Here is a 17,891-nt window from a genome sequence, read left to right as displayed (position 1 = left end):
CTTGGGCAACAGATATTTTTGCCTGTTCACTTAATAATTTTAAACGAATTGTCAGAGTTTGTAATTAGTTACATATAAAGTGGGGTGAATGGGAAGCAGACAAGCATGAGTAATGGAGTAAAAGTGAGCTCCATATGTGAATATGGAGAACACTAGAGGAAAAGCATGTTGGATGGGCAGGGTTGAGCTTAGTTTGGAACACACTGTCAGGTGCCTATAGAACACTCAAGAAGAGATGTTGAGCAAGCAGTTGTATATGAAGATATAAAGCTCAGAGAAGAGGGCTGGGGATGTAGCTCAGTGTTAGAACACTTGCTTGGCATGTACAAAGCCCTGATTCGGATTCCCAGCATCACAATAAACAAGCTCAGAGAAGAGACCCCGTCTACAGATACATACTTGGGATTCATTCATTCCTAAAAAAAGATGGTTTGGAAGACTGTGAGTGACAGAGATGTATTTTAGGATAAGGGGATGTAGAAAGGCAAAAGAGAAAGGACAAGAGAAGGTAATGAGGATGGGTAAATATGAACAAAACAAATTATGTGAATGTGTGGAAAGGCTATAATGAACCCTGTTGTGTGTAAGCATATAGCAGTTCAAAACACTTCTTTAAAAAACCCTAGAACTGAACCTTAGTATTTAGATTTTATAGAAGAGCCCTTAATGACTCTCTTCAGTGGTCAGACATATGGAGGCAAAAAATCAGAGAAAGCATTGGAAGACAAGGAAGTCAATGTGTTCAACAGGAAGGAATTGCACACATAGAAGGAATGTAGTTGAGGGATTAAGTCTAAGCAAAGGATATTTTACTATATTTAATAACTTGAAGATCACCTTTGATTTATCAGGAACTCTCAATAGATGGTGGAATAGAAGTCTGATTCTGCAGGGTTGGCTGGTTATTGGGAGTTGTTATTAGTCTATAGAAATGAAATACCTGAGGTAAAATAACTTTGCTTGGAAACATATTTTGCACATGTTTTTGGAAGATTAAAGGTCCAAGTGACATGAGGCAGGCTCTGACAAGGGCCCCATAACAAATAGGAGCAGTGTATGTATGAGCAAGCCATCACAACATCAGGTAGGAAGCCACCACTGGCTTCGGCCTGGTTTAGCCCTATTTTGTTCTGTTCTTTAAGATTTATTTTTTTATCATGTATACAGTGCAGGCCAGAAGAGGGCACCAGATCCCACTACAGATGGTTGTGAGCCACCATGTGGTTGCTGGGAATTGAACTCAGGACCTCTGGAAGAACAGTCAGTGCTCTTAACCCCTGAACCGTTTCTCCAGCTCCTGTTCTGTTCTTGTTTTGATTTTTTTTTTCTTTTTTGGTTTTTGGTAGGTGTCTTAGTTAGGGTTACTATTGCTATGATGAGACATCATGATCAAAAGCAATTTGGGGAGGCAAGGATTTATTTGGCTTACATTTCCACAGCACTCATCATTGAAGGAACTCAGTTCAGGAACTCAGACAGGTCAGATAGTCGGAGGCAGGAACTGATACAGAGGCCATGGAGGGATGCTGCTTACTGGCTTGCTCCTCATGGCTTTCTCAACCTGCTTTCTTACAGAACCCAGGACCACCTGCCCAGGGATGGTATCACTCATGTGGGCTGGGTCCTCCCTCATTAGTCACCAGTCAATAAAATTACCTACAGCTGGATCTTATGGAGGCATTTTCTTAGTTGAGGCACCCTCCTTTCTGATGACCTAGCTTGTGTGAAGTTGACATAAAACTAGCCAGGGCAGTGGGCTTTTTTTTTTTTTTTTTGGCTTCCTTTTGTTTTTTGACACAGTCTTATGTATCCCAGGCTGGCCTCAAACTTGCTATGTATCAAGGATGACCTTGAATTCCCAATTCCCCTTGAGTGCTGGAATAACAGATCTATATCAACACATTTAGTTTTATACAGAGCTAGGGATAAAATCTAGGGCCTCATTCATGTTAGCCAAACATTCTACTGAGTCATATCTCAAGTCATTGCTTTTTAAGGCAGGGTCTTATGTGTGGCCAGGCTGGTCTCAAACTCAAACTCAGGATGGTCTAAAACTAAAAATTCGTCTTCCCCAGCCTTCCACATGCTGGTGTTACAGGTGTGTGCCACTACACTAGCTAGGTTTAGGCTTTTAGATCATTCTTTGTATTAGAACTAAATTAGGGTCCTAAGGAAAATTCCTTATTCTTTTTAAGAGCACACAGACATTCCAGTGGTCCCACTTCTTAGAGGTTCCACACACTCTCTCAATACCACCACTTTTGGGACAAAAGTGAATGTTGGGGGAAAAACTGCCTCCAGGCCATAGCAGTAATAAAGAGACTCAAGAAGCCTGGCTATAGGCTGGCATTGGTGGCACATGCCTTTAATCCCAGCACTCGACAGGCAGAGGCAGGTAGATCTCTGTGAGTTTGAGGCCAGCCTGGTCTACAGAGAAAGTGCCAGGACAGGCTCCAAAGCTGCACAGAGAAACCCTGTCTCAAAAACAAAACAAAACAAAACAAAACAAACAAACAAAAAAGAAGTCTGCTATGAATAGCAAGAAACAGAAAAAGGCAGGGGTGTATAGTGAGGGCCTGAGGATAAATTGAGGTATTTTTTAAGATGGAAGAGATTAGAGCATGTTAATTCTACTGTCAGTAAAACAATAGAAAGAAGCTGGGATGAAGGAGAGATGGCTGAGGCTGAGGGGACTGGAGAATGGCAGAGAAAGACTAGAAGATGGGAGCATCTGAAATGTTTTAATCTGGCAGCTAGATTGACACCAGCATTAATGAGTTTGTAGCTTTGTTTACATATCCCATTGTCTAGTGTTCTCATGGCCCGGTTTTCTTCACTGAGCTTTCATTAGATATTGAGATGTAAAAAGTAGATGGCAGAATTTACCAAGGGTTGAACTTTTGTCTAGTTGCAAGGAAAGGACAGAGAAGATTATGTTTTGATGATAGATGTGAAGCTTAGTATAAAAACTAAAAGAACTGAAATTGATGGACTATTGAATAGGGAGGGAGTGGAGGAGTCAGCTTAGCAGTGCAGATGGGTATAAAGTGCTTGCACAAGCCTGACAACCTGCGTTCCTTCCTGAGCACCACGCTGGAAGTAGAGAACCAACTACTGAAAGTTGTCCTCTAATCGCATGCATGCTATGGTCCAAAGCATGTCTGTACTCACACACTACACAATAATAGTAAAATGAGAATTCTTTTAAAAGTATGGATGAGGTTAGAGTTACAATAGGAAATAGTAGATTGGACAGTGAACATTTTGAATTTGTGATGATGGAAGTAGGTGACAAGGTCTAACAATTGATGGGTATTGTCTGGTGGAAGCCATTTATAATGTGAAGTCAGTAGAGTGGAGAGATCCACTGCAAACCAGGTAGCAATGACTGAGAAAAACAAGGAGGAAGTTGGAACCGGCTTGAAACAGTATGTCATATGATCCAAGATCCATAGTACAGAGGGTTTGTAAGAAAGTGCCAAAGTCGGGCATTGGTGGTGCACGCCTTTAATCCCAGCACTTGGGAGGCAGAGGCAGGCGATCTCTGAGTTCAAGACCAGTCTGGTCTACAAGAGCTAGTTCCAGGACAGCCTCCAAAGCCACAGAGAAACCCTGTCTCGAAAAACCAAAAGAAGAGGAGGAGGAGGAGGAGGAGGAGGAGGAGGAGTGCCAAAGTTATGGAGAAATCAGTGATTCCGATCTCCTGATTTGGTGATCTCTAAGCTATAGGAGAGTAAGTTACTCTGATGGTATCAGGGAAGGTATGTCCTTAGAAGACTGTTGATTTAATTGGTATTGTTTCGTTTTATCAATAAAGACTCTGGAGCTAGATGCTGGAGTGAAAACCTGCTAGCTTAGGCGGAGAAAGCACCCAGCTGCTTCTTCCTCTACCGTTTTTCATTTTCCACTGTAAGAGAGACCTTTCTCCTACAGTCTCAAACAAAAACCCCTCCAACTCAATGCCCCTCCCTTCTCCTTCCCATGCATCTTTCTCCTGCTTCCTTCTCCTGACCCCCTCTTATTCTCTATGGTTACTTTCTATCAACTGCTTGCTTGCTCTGCCTCTTGACCTATGGAGTGTTTTTATATAACCCTGTTTACAAGAAGCAGATAGCTCTTGGACTCAAGACATGTGCCATGTCTGAGCCACACCACAACTAGAAGCAGTTTTTCCCCAATTTAAATAATGCAATCCCAGGGTTCACAGTGTGATCAAATATCCTACAATAGAAGACAGCCATTTTTCTGTGAAAGATGAAGAAAGTAATCAGGAAAGAGATGGAAGATGTAGGGAATTTGCTTACCACCAACAGAAGTCCTAGTAGGTTCCTGGAAGGATGGGACCAGTGTATTCTGCCAAGCAGAATGATTCAAGGAGAACAAGGATGTGGGAGGAGGTGGACTTGGAGTCGACAGAGTTCTAACAGACTGCTATGATCTGAGGGTGAGGCTCAGTGGTTCTGGCAAATAGGTGACATTTCCTTTATTTGTCATCAGCTGGAGATTAGGCTACCTGAAGAAGACAGGTGCTGGGATCACATAAGCACCACGGAATGCTTATTCATTTGGCAGAAGGTGGTGGGGCAGGTCTGTGTTCATCTGGTTTTCTACATGGCACTTGATTTGAGGGTCAGTATTCTTCAGGGTCTCAGCAACACTTCTCTCTTCTTCCTCTAACAATCTGAAGGGCTTTGCCATCCATCTTCTCTTGCCTTTTCTGTTACCAGGGCTTCCTGGATGTTTTCATGACTTCCATTTTGGCCTTCCATCTTGCCCTCATGCAGCTGGTTCCACACTTCCCGGAGTGATCATGCTCAAATGAAAATTTGATTACATTCCCTGCTCAAAACCTTCTGGTGCCCCACACCTACACTTGACCCTTGACTCCTACGCAAACTCTCAATTCCATGATGTAGCTGGATGTCTATCATGGTGTTACTCATCCTGATGGTCTTACTCAGAATTCTTTGTTCCTGCTAATGGAAGAAGAAAAGAATGTTTGAGTTGTTTGCTTTAGTAACAGGTAGCTGGGTGAGTTGTTAGAGAGGCTAAGGAGCAAGGCTTGGAAGAACAAAAGCTCAGGGAGTTAACACAGCCAGATGGTGCCCAGGAACCAGCTGCTTCTGTTACAGACCCTAGAATTCTCAGCTTACTCAGGATAAGTTGTTCATCTTGACCTGCTGTTGTAGGCAGTTCTCTACTGGGCACCTCACCACGCTGTGTCTCCTACATTTCTGGCACTTTTTGCCTTGCTAGTGACAGGGCTCCTTTGTGGGTACTGTGGGCCTTTCTACCATTTTAAACTTCCCTTTCAAGCTAAAGTCCCCCAGTGGGGAATGAACAGACCAATTTAGGCTACAATGCCAAGGTCTCCAAATTATGAAATTCAGTTCACATATTCAGGGATTATCTATAAAGAAAAAGGTGTTCAGATGCTGGACATCTCAAAACGACTGTTATCCACAATACATTTGTGTTGCCCTCCTAGTTTGGACATCCTGCCCTGGCCATGCCAGATATTTCTTTGTTTGCTTTGTGTTATTTTTTGTTTTTATCCTTTGTGAGACAGTCTGTCTATGTAGTCCAGGTTGGTCTGTAGCTCACTGGGTATCTTATGCAAGCCTTGAACTTATGCTGCTTTGCCAGCCTCCCAAGTGCTGCAATTATAGATGTGCCACCATACCTGACTCACACTTGGGGTTTTGCAAGTTACTGGAAGAGTAACCTCTTATCCTCAGGGTCCATTCCTCCAGTGCTATTTCCAGTTGGCATCCATAATCACTGCTGTATTCATTCGCTAAAGTTGCCATCACAGACTCCTGAAGACTGGGGCGCCTCAACAAGAGAAATGTAATCTGGAGGCTGGAAGTCAAGATCAAGGGCCAACAAGTTTGACTTTTTTGGAGGCCTCTCTCCTTGACTTATAGATGATGACCCTCTTCTTGCCTCTTTACATGGTTGCTTCTGGTGGCTCTTGTGGCTTTGTGCATCCTACTCTTTCGTCTCCTCCTACAATGACACTAGTCTGGTTGAATTAGAGATCAACCTAGGGACTCAAATCTGAGGTAAATTATAGCACTCCTTTGTGGTACTTTGAGCAAGATTCCCCACATAGTCTCAAACATCTGAATACTTGGTCCCCAGTAAGTGAGACTGTTTAGAAAAGTTTATCAGGTATGGCTGTACTAGAGGAAGTATGTCACTGGGTATGAGCTTGCAGGTTTTAGAAGTCACGTGGTGTTTCCTGTTTGTTCCCTCCATTTCCTACTTGCACTCAAGATGGGAGTTCTTGATTTCCAGCTCCAGCTGCCATGTTTGCTGCCCAATATCCCCCAGTATGAATCCCAACCATAATCCTTAAACTCCTCTATAAATTGCCTTGGTCATGGTGTTTTATCACAACAATCCACAGTTGTACTTTCTGTGCTGTAAGTTGTACATGCTGAACCACAGTCTGAAACTATTACTATAGTGAAACGTGAAACTTAGATATTCTGAACTAGAGTGGAAGAGATCACATTTACACGGCTTATAAGACAGTGTGTTGTAGTACTGTTTTATTTTATTATTAGTTATTGTTGCTAATCTCTTACTGAGTCTAGTTTATGAATGCAACTTAATTATATGTATATATGTTTTGGAAAAAACCTCTCTCTCTCTCTCTCTCTATATATATATATATATATATATATATATATATATAGTTTGTTGCTACATTAGTTTCTGTTATTATTGGAAGATCTCAGCATGTAATCCTCATGAATAAGGGGAGACTACTGTATTCTTTTAAAAAAACATTTAATTTATGTGTGTGTAAGAGAGAGAGAGAGAGAGAGAGAGAGAGAGAGAGAGAGAGAGAGAGAGGCCAATTGGTTATTGTCTTCTACCTTGTGGGGCCACCAAGTGTTTTAAATGCTGAACCATCTCAGTAGCTTTAATGCACTCTTTCAAGACCCTATCTCCCAATGCAGTCACATTCTGTGGCATTAAGACTTACTGCTAAACCGGGTGTTGGTGGCGCATGCCTTTAATCCCAGCACTTGGGAGGCAGAGGCAGGCGGATGTCTGTGAGTTCGAGGCCAACCTGGTCTGTAGAGTGAGTTCCAGGACAGGTTACAAAGCAATACAAAGAAACCCTGTCTTGAAAAACAAACAAACAAACAAACAAACAAACAAACAAAAGGATTTTACTGTTGCAATATGTGAATTGGGAACAGGGGTAACAAAATCCAGTTCATGGCATCTAGTTTGTCTTTATTCACAAAGTGTGTTGACCTTCATTGTCATGGCGTAAAGCAGTTTCATAGAATTTATTCATTAATGGTTAGGGAGGTGGGCCACGTGTTGCTGCTGACCACTGGTCTAGGTCTTCAGCCTCTGGCTCTGTTGGGAGGTGGTGGAAGCCTTTAGAGGTGGGGCCTATTGGGAAGTTTTAGATCTCTTGGACTGTGCCCTGAGGAGATGGTGGGATGCTGACCCCTCCTTCTTTCTTTCAAGTCCCAGCCAGGAAGGGAGCAGTTTGCTGAGCCCATGTTCCCATCATGATGTACCACCTCATCATAGCCCCCCAAATGGAGCCAACCAACTATGAAGTTACACTTAAGAGTCCAAGCCCAAATAAATGTTTCTTCTTCATAAGTTGACCCCAGTATTTGATACAATAATGGAAAGCTTACTGATACAACTGGATTCCCAATACCTAACAAGGACAAACACTCAAATCACATGACCTGTCATCTGTTCTATCCAGAAAATACCATTAAGTCCACTTAAATATTTTTCTTTTTTAAAAAAATTTATTTTATGTGCTTTAGTGTTTTGTCATGAGTTTCAGGTCCCCTGGAACTAGAGTTATAGACAGTTACAAACTGCCATGTATATGTTGGGAACTGAACCCAGGTCCTCTGGAAGAGTGGTCAGTGCTCTTAACCATTGTGCCAGCTCTCCAGTCCCCAAATATGTAGCCCACGCTTGCCTAGAAATCATGATCCTCCTGCCTCCACTCCTTCAGCAACTCCTACCAGTGTGCACCACCACAACCGGCCAGTTAAATATTTTAAATGATTATAGAACCTTTTTTAAAACACCACCTCCAATTCAGGATCTCACTAAATGGGATTAATAATTCTTTAAAAAGATAAACATTGTTTTCCAACTGACCCCAATAAAGTTCACAGAAATCATTCTCCTGGCCTTTGGACAGAATATTTAGGTCCAAAGTTGGAAATAAATAGTGCACTCATACTTTTACCCAAAGGATCACTCTGAGAGCTCAGATCTGCAGAATTTCTTACTTCTAAGTTATAGATTAACTCGATCTTGTCAGTAATTTCAATCTGTTCTTGAAAAATAAGGGCATCGAACTGTAAATTACCTTAGTAAAGGGGTTCTATTCACATCATAAAAGCCACAGCCACTAACTTGTTGAAATTGGCGTGAGATACACAAGGAGCCGTGATGTGCTGCAAGCTGTACCCACATTATTGCATGGCCTAAAGGCAGTGTATAAAGAAAACAGTTTTGTTCAAATAATTTCTATCAAAGAGTTCAGTGCTAATTTTACAGCATACTGCTGACCCAACAGCAGTTATTCAAGACAGGTGACTAAAGATCCCCCTTGACTTCTTGACTGTTTTGAATGCAGGTAATCAAACCTCGTGCTTTACACATACTGGGTCTGTGCTCTGCCACTGAGCTACAGCCCCTACTCCAGTGCTGACGGTTTTCCAAAGGATAAAGATGGCACCATCTTAGCCTTCGATTACAAGGCAACCCAATGCATAGGTACATATGAAAATAAAATTAATAAGCAATCTGTGGTGGCAGGATATTAAAGTAGGATAATTGCTATGACTTTCAGGCCAGCTTAAGCTGGAGTTCAAGACCACATTTAATCACCACTACCACCCCAAAGAAGGAAAAGGAGAAAAAAAAGTAATGACACCAACTACAGAGTTAATCCAATATGCTAGTCAACACAGCCCCATATTATGTCCGGTTTTTCTTTCCTTTACTTCCTTCCCTTTCTATCTTTTTTTAAATTAATTGGTTTTATGTACATGGATCTTTTGTCTGAATGTATGTCTATGTACCATGTGTGCCAGCTACCCGAGTAGGACAAAAGAGGGAGTCAGATCCAGATTCCAACTGGAATTACAGATGGCTGTGAGATGTCTTGTGGCTCTGGGAATCAAACAATGTTCTTCTGGAAGAGCATCCAGTGCCCTAACCACTGAGCAATCTCTCCAGTCACTCTCTTTCCATTTTTTTTTATCCAGAGTTTTGTTCTGAATCATTATTTTCACCTAAGTCATCTTCCAAAATCTACACTCATGCTCTTAGCATTATCACCACTTCAAAATTTTGATGTCTACTAAAAATTAAATAACTGAATTGATATGCATACATATGTAATTATCCACATACTTTCTATTTTCAAGTCTTTTTGAAATTCTGGAAATCAAACTGAGGGCCTCGTGCACACAATACTAGTACCCTACCAAGCTGCATCCCAAACACTTCACTATTTTTTTTTCACCCAAAATGATAATTTTTCAGTAAAAAGGTCTCAGGTCACTGGGAGCTTCAAAGGCACTTCCAACCATTATTTTGAGTTTGCTACTTTTGATAAGTAAACTTCAGTTTCGGTCCTGTCCACTTTGACTAGATTTTGTAGGTCTTTCCTCAGCCTACATTGGGAGCTTCGCCTGTGCTGAACTTCACCTACTGTTCTCACCTTTTCTTCTGTCAAGGATAAATAGAATACTGGGAGGCAGAGATGAAGTTCTAAGAAAAAAAAATCACCATTTGGAAATGATCCAGAGAAGGTCTGCTCTGTAGAAGAGATACTAAGAACCGGATCAGATTCCCAGGACCCTGGCTTTTGCTAAGAAAGCTAAGACTAACTTGGGGAAACTTCTGGACCAGTTGAGAGGGCAGACTGTCATCATTCCAGGAAGTGGTCAGGTGCAGGCCACCGGGGAGTGGCAGCCAAGAAGCATCGACAGCAGCTGTGGTTTCCAGAAACTATCTTGAGAAATTCTTCTGGGAAAGAGCACCTGTGTTGAAGCCATTGCCATTTTCTGCACAACATACCCCACCACATCAGGGATCACTGGTGCCTCAGACACGCCTGCACCTAGAGGAGCAATAGAGATGGGTACACAAGAGTGTAAGAACACTCAACAACATAAAGAGCAATAAGGCACCACCTGGAACTAGTGGTGCTTCAAAAACAAGACATAAACATTCCACCACAGATGAAACAGAAGCAAAAAAAATGTAAAAATAACTTTATAAAGATGATTGGGGGGCTGGAGAGATGGCTCAGAGGTTAAGAGCACTGACTGCTCTTCCAGAGGTCCTGAGTTCAATTCCCAGCAACCACATGGTGGCTCACAACCATCCGTTATGAGATCTGGTGCCCTCTTCTGGTGTGCAGATATACATGGAAGCAGAATGTTGTATACATAATAAATAAATAAAATCTTTAAAAAAAGATGATTGAGGGGAAAAAATAAATAAACAAATAAAGCCGGGCGTTGGTGGCTCATGTCTTTAATCCCAGCACTCAGAATGCAGAGGCAGGCAGATCTCTCTGAGTTCATGGTCAGCCTGGTCTCCAGAGTGAGTTCCAGGACAATACAGAGAAAGCAATACAGAGAAACCCTGTCTCGAAAAAACAAAAATAAATAAATAAATAAAGATGATTGAGGCCCTTAAGGAGGAAATGAAAATTCCCTTTAAAAAGTGGAGGAAAAGACAAACAAAAAATTGGAAGAAATCAACAAATTCCTTAAAGAAAACCAAGGAAAAGCAATCAAACAGGTGAAGGAAACCATTAAAGATACAAAATCTGAAATAGAGCCAATAAAAAAACCCCATAAACCAAGGGAATGCTGGAAATGGAAAATTTGGTAAACCATTGGGGACTACAGATGCAAGCATAAACAAGAGAATACAAGAGATGAAATAATTTTGGGCTTGAAGAAATAGAGACACCCATGAGAGAAAATGTTAAATCCAACAAATTCTTAACACAGGAAATCTGAGACACCATGACAAGACCAAACCTAAGCGTAATAGGGATAGAAGAAGAAGTCCAACTCTAAGGCACAGCGTATTCAACAAAATCATAGAAGAAAACTTTCCCAACCTAAAGAAGGAAATGCATATGACAGTACGAGAAGTTTTCAGAACACCAAATAGACTGGGCCATAAAAACAAGACCCCTCACCACATGATAAATAAAACACTAAACATACAGAATAAAGAAAGAATATTAAGAATTGCAAAAGCAAAGGCCAAGAAACATATAAAGGCCGACCTATCAGAATTACATTGGCGTTCTCAATGGAAACAATGAAAGCCAGAAGATCCTGGACTGGTGTTATGCAGACACTAAGAGACCAGCCTAGACAACTATACCCAGCAAAGCTTTCAATCACCGTAGGCAGAGAAAACAAAATATTCCTCAACAAAACCAAATTTAAACAATACCTATCCACAAACACAACCCTACAGAAAGTACTAGAAGGAAAATGCCAATCCAAGGAAATTAGCTACACCCACAAAAACACAGGCAATAGATAATCCCAAACCAGCAAATCCCAAAGAAGGGAAACACACACATAATAGTACCACCACCACCAAAACCAAAAATATCAGGAACCAGCAATCATTGGTCATTAATACCTCTTAATATCAATGGACTCAGTTCACCTACAAAAAGACACAGACTAACAGATTGGATATGAAAGCAGAATGCATCATTTTGCTGCATACAAGAAACACACCTCAACTACAAAGATGAACATTATCTCAGAGTAAAGGGTTGGGGAAGATTTTCGAATCAAATGAACCTAATATCTAACAAAATAGACTTCAAACTAAAAGTAACAAGAAGAGATGAAAAAGGATATTTCACATTTGTTGCAGGACAAGTTCAAGATGAAGTCTCAATTCTGAACATCTATGCCTTAAATACAAGGGCACCCACATTTGCAAAAGAAACATTACTAAAGCTTAAATCATACATCAAAACTCATACACTAATAGTGGGAGACTTCACCACCCCACTCTCACCACTGGACAGCCCTGACAGATAGAAACTTAACAGAGAAATAAAAGAACTAACAGATATTATGACTCAAATGGGCTTATGGAACATCTATAGACCATTTCATCCACAAACAAACGAACATCTTCTCAGCACTTCATGGAACCTTCTCTAAAATTGACCACATACTCAGTAACAAAGCAAACCTCAACAGATACAAAAAATTGAAAATAACCCCTTGTATCTTATTGGATCACCATGGCTTAAAGTTAGAATTCAACAACAACACAAACTGTAGAAAGCCCATAAACAAATGGAAATTGAACAATGCTCAACTGAATCACCACTGGGTCAAGGAAGAAATAAAGAAATTAAAGACTTCCTAAAATTCAATGAAAATGACAGCAAAACATACCCAAACTTATGGGACACAATGAAAGCAGTGCTAAGAGGAAAGTTCATAACACTAAATGACCACATAAAGAAGCTGGAGAAACCCCACATTAGCGAATTAACAGAACAACTGGAAGCTCTAGGACAAAAAGAAGCAAACTCACCCAGGAGAAGTACACAGCTGGAAATAATCAAATTGAGGGCTGAAATCAATAAAATATAAACAATAAAAAATCAATGAGACAAAGAGTTGGTTCTTTGAGAAAATCAACAAGATAGACAAACCTTTATCCAAACTAACCAAAAGTCAGAGAATATCCAAATTAACAAAAATCAGAAATGAAAAGGGGGACATAACAACAGACACGGAGGAAATCCAGAGAACCATCAGGTCATACTTAAAAAACCTGTATTCCACAAAGTTTAAATGAAATGGACAATTTTCTGGATAAGTACCACATACCAAAATTAAATCAACACCAGATAAACAAATTAAATGGACCTATAATCCCTAAGGAAATAGAAACAGTCATCAAAACTCTCCCAACCAAAAAATTAAAAAACTAAAAAAATAAAGCCCAGGACCAGATGGTTTCAGCACAGATTTCTACTAGAATTTCAAAGACGAGTTAATACCAATACTCCTCAATTTTTTCAAATAATAGAAACAGAAGGAACATTGCAAAACTCTTTTTATGAGGCTACAGTTACTCTGATACCCAAACCATACAAAGATGCAACTAAAAAAAGAGAATTACAGAACAATTTCTTTCATGAACATTGATGCAAAAATACTCAATAAAATACTGGCAAACCAGATCCAAGAACACATCAGGCAAATCATCCAACCTGATCAAGTAGGCTTCATCCCAGAGATGCAGGTATGGTTCAACATATGAAAATGTCAATGTAATCCACTAAATAAACAAACTGAAAGAAAAAAAACATGATCATCTCATTAGATGCTGAAAAAGCCTTTGACAAAATCCAACTTCCATTTATGATATAGGTCTTGGAGAAAGCAGGGATACAAGAAACATACCTCAACAAAATAAAAGCAATATACAGCAATCCAACAGCCAACATCAAACTAAATAGAGAGAAACTCAAAGTGATTCCACTAAAATCAGGAACAACTAAAGGCTGTCCACCCTCTCCATATCTATTCCACATAGTACTTTAAGTTCTAGCTAGAGCAATAAGACAACAAATGGAGATTAAGAGGATACAAATTGGAAAGGAAGAAGTCAAATTTTTACTATTTGCTGGTGATATGATAGTATACACAAGTGACCCCAAAAATTATATCAGGGAACTCCTACAACTGGTAAACACCTTCAGTAATGTGGCAGGATACAAGATTAAAAAAAAGTAGCCCTCCTATACACAGATGATAAATGGGCTAAGAAAGAAATAGGAGAAACAACACCCTTCACAATAGCCACTAACAACATAAAATATCTTGGGGTAACTCTAACTAAACAAGTGAAAGACCTGTATGTCAAGAACTTCAAGTGTTTGGAGAGGATATCAGAAATTAGAAAGATCTCCCATGCTCTTGGATAAGTAGGATTGACAAAGTAAAAATGGAAATCTTACCAAAAGCAAACTGCAGATTCAATGCATCAAAATCACAGCACAATTCTTCACAGTCCTGGAAAGAACAATACTCAAGTTCATATAGAAAAACAAAAAACCCAGGATAGCCAAAACAATCCTGTACAATAAAGGAACTTCTGGAGGCATCACCATGCCTGACTTCAAGCTGTATTATAGAGCTATAGTAATGAAAACAGCTTGGTATCAGTATAAAAACAGACAGGTGGACCAATGGAATCAAGTCTAAGATCCTGATATTAACTCACACACCTATGAACACCTGATTTTTGACAAAGAAGCTAAAATTATACAATGGAAAACAGAAAGCATCAACAAATGGTGACTGCAGACTGCACTGCTCTCCATCAAACCTCAGACTGCACTGAGACTACACTGAACTCCTGCCTTATATTCCTCTCTATTGCTGGTATTAAAGTTGTGTCATCCCAAGTGCTGGGATCGAAAGTGTGAACTCTGTTTCTCATTTAGACAGATTCACTCTCATGTAGCCCAGGGTGGCCTTGAGCTCTCAGAGATCCATCTGCCACTGTCTGTCCTCTATGGCTATCTAGTAGCTTAGTGTGTGTGGTTAACTGGTGGCTTAGCTCTGCACTCTGATCTTCAGGCAAGCTTTATTTGTTAGATGACAAACTAACAAATATCACTATAGGGAAGAGAACAGGAGTGAACGGGATAGTCAGATTGAGGGAAGGACAGAGAGGGAGAGCAAGGAAAGAAATATCTTGATAGAGGGAGAAACATGGCACTAGAGAAATCCTCAGGAATACACAAGGATGACCACAGATAAAACTCTAAGCAATAGTTGAGAGGGTGCCTGAACTGGCCATTCACTGTAGATACATTTAGGACTAATGTAATTGTCATCATAGAACCTTCATCCAGTAACTAATGGAAGCAGATGCAGAGATCCACAACTAACCACAGGGCAGAGCTCTCAAATTCCAGTTGAATAGAGGGAGGAGCGATAATATGAGCAAAGGGGGTCAAGAACATGATGGGAAAACAGACAGAAACAGCTGACCCAGGCTAGTAGGAGCTCACTGACTCTGGACTGACAGCTGGGGAACCTGCACAGGTCCAAACTAGACCCCCCCTGAATGCAGATGACAGTAGATGGTTTGAGAAGGTTATGGGGCAATGACAGTGGGAACAGGATCTATCCCTAGTGCATGAACTGGCTTTTTGGAGCCCATTTCCTATGCAGAGACACCTTGCTCAGCCTAGACACAGTGGGGAGAGCCTTGGCCCTGCCTCAACATGGTGATGGGACAAACTTCATTTTCTCACCATAAGAGGACTTACCCTCTCTGAGTACCAGATGGGGAGTGGGGTGGGGAGAAGTTGGGGGGAACAGGAGGAAGGGAGGGAGGGGAACTGGGATTGGTATGCAATAAATAAAATCAATCTTTTCCCCCTTATTAAAATTTTAAATTAGAAACGAGCTTGTTTTACATGTAAGTCCCAGTTCCCTCTCCCTCCCCTGCCCCCTACCAACCTCCTATCTCAACCCCTTTCTGCTCACCAGGGAGGGTGAGGCCTTCCATGGAGGATCTTCATATTAGTCTGCTGAATAACTTGGAGCAGGGCCTAGACCCACCCCCATGTGTCTAGGCTGAAAGAATACCTCTCAGTGTGGAATGGACTCTCAAAGTCCATTCGTGTACTAGAGATAAATACTGATCCACTACCAGAGGCCCCATAGATTAACCAGACCTCTAAACTCACATCCTCATTCAGGGGGTCTGGAACAGTCCTATGCTGGTTTCCCAGCTATCAGTCTGGGTTTCATGAGCTCCCTCTTGTTCAGGTCAGCTGTTTCTGTGGGTTTCTTCAGCCTGGTCTTGACCCCTTTGCTCATCACTCCTCCCTCTCTACAACTGGATTCCAGAATTCAGCTCAGTGTTTAGCTGTGGGTGTCTGCTTCTGCTTCCATCAGCTACTGGATGAAGGCTCTAGGATGGCATATAAGGTAGTAATCAGTCTCATTATAGGAGAAGGGCATTTAAGGTAGCCTCTCAACCACTGCTTAGATTGTTAGTTGGTGTCATCCTTGTAAATCTCTGGACATTACCCCAGTGCAAGATTTCTCTTTAAACCTATAATGGCTCCCTCTATTATGGTATCTCTTTTCTTGCTCTCCTCTATTCTTCCCCTGACTCGATCAATCTTCCTGCTCCCTCATGTTCTCCTCTCCCCTTCTCTTTCTCCTAATTCCCTATCCTCTCCTACCATGCTCCCAATTAGCTCAGGAGATCTTGTCCCTTTCCCCTTCTCCGGGGGACCATGTGTGTCTCTCGTAGGGTTCTCCTTGTTTCCTAGCTTCTCTGGTGGTGTGGATTGTAGGCTGGTAATCCTTTGCTCTATGTCTAAAATCCATATATGAGTAAGTGCATACCATGTTTGTCTTTTTGTGACTGGGTTACCTCACTCAGGATGGTTTCTTTTAGTTCCATCCATTTGCCTGAAAATTTCAAGATTCCATTGTTCTTTTTTCCTGCTGAATAGTACTCATTGTGTAAATGTACCACATTTTCTCTATCCATTCTTCAGTTGAGGGGCATCTAGGTTGCTTCCAGGTTCTAGCTATTACAAATAATGCTGCTATGAATATGTTTGGACAGATGTCCCTGTTGTATGAATGTGCATCTTTTGGGTATATGACTAAGAGTAGAATTGCTGGATCTTGTGGTAGACTGATTCCCATTTTCCTGAGGAACCACCATACTGATTTCCAAAGTGGCTGTGTAAGTTGGCACTCCTACCAGTAGTGGAGAAGAGTTCCTCTTTCTCCACATCCTCTCCAACATAAACTGTTGTTGGTGTTTTTGATTTTAACTATTCTGACAGGAGCAAGATGGTATCTCAGAGTTGTTTTGATTTGCATTTCCTTGATGGCTAAGGATGTTGAGTACTTTCTTATGTGTCTTTCAGCCATTTTAAATTCCTCTATTGAGAATTCTCTATTTAGTTCTGTACACCACTTTTTAATTGGATTATTTGGTGTTTTGGTGACTAGCTTCTTGATTTCTTTATATATTTTGGAAATCAGCTCTCTGTCAGATGTGGAGTTGGTGAATATCTTTTCCCATTCTGTGGGCTGTCATTTTGTCTTGTTGACTGTGTCCTTTGCCTTACAGAAGCTTCTTAGTTTCAGGAGGTCCCATTTATTAATTGTCTATCTCAGTGTCTGTTCTACTGGTGATATGTTCAGGAAGCAGTCTCTTGTACCAATTCGTTTGAGGGTATCTTCCATTTTCTCTTCTAGTAGGTTCAGTGTGGCTGGATTTATGTTGAGGTCTTTGATTCATTTGGACTTAAGTTTTGTGCATGCGATAGATATGGATTTATCTGCAGTCTTCTTACACACCAGCATCCAGTTATGCCAGCACCATTTGTTGAAGATGCTTTCTTTTTTTTTCATTGTATAATTTTAACTTCTTTGTCATAAATCAGGTGTTCATAGGTATGTCGGTCCATATCAGGGCTTTCAATTCAATTCCATTGGTCTACCAGTCTATTTTTGTGTTAAGCTGTTGTTAGGACTATAGCTCTGTAATAGAGCTTGAAGTCAGGGATGGTGATGCCTCCAGAAGTTCCTTTATTGTACAGAGTTGTTTTGGCTGTCCTGGGTCTTTTGTTTTTCCATATAAAGTTGAGAATTGTTCTTTCAAGGTCTGTGAAGATTTGTGCTGAGATTTTGATTGGTATTGCATTGAATTTGTAGATTGCTTTTGGCAAGAGTGCCATTTTTTGGGGGGTGGTTCAAGACAGGGTTTCTCTGTGGCTTTGGAGGATGTCCTGGAACTAGCTCTTGTAGACC

At 40.9% G+C, this 17,891-nt stretch overlaps 1 protein-coding gene across 4 annotated transcripts in view; it reads left to right on the top strand.

The window, feature by feature from the left end:
• The window catches only part of Cryl1 (crystallin lambda 1), a 145,147-nt gene that overhangs the window by 1,149 nt on the left and 126,107 nt on the right, over positions 1-17,891 (top strand). The window lies entirely within an intron of this gene.

This window comes from Cricetulus griseus (assembly GCF_003668045.3).
Source record: "Cricetulus griseus strain 17A/GY chromosome 1 unlocalized genomic scaffold, alternate assembly CriGri-PICRH-1.0 chr1_1, whole genome shotgun sequence".
NCBI lineage: Eukaryota > Metazoa > Chordata > Mammalia > Rodentia > Cricetidae > Cricetulus > Cricetulus griseus.
This window is presented reverse-complemented; position numbering and strand designations above follow the sequence as displayed.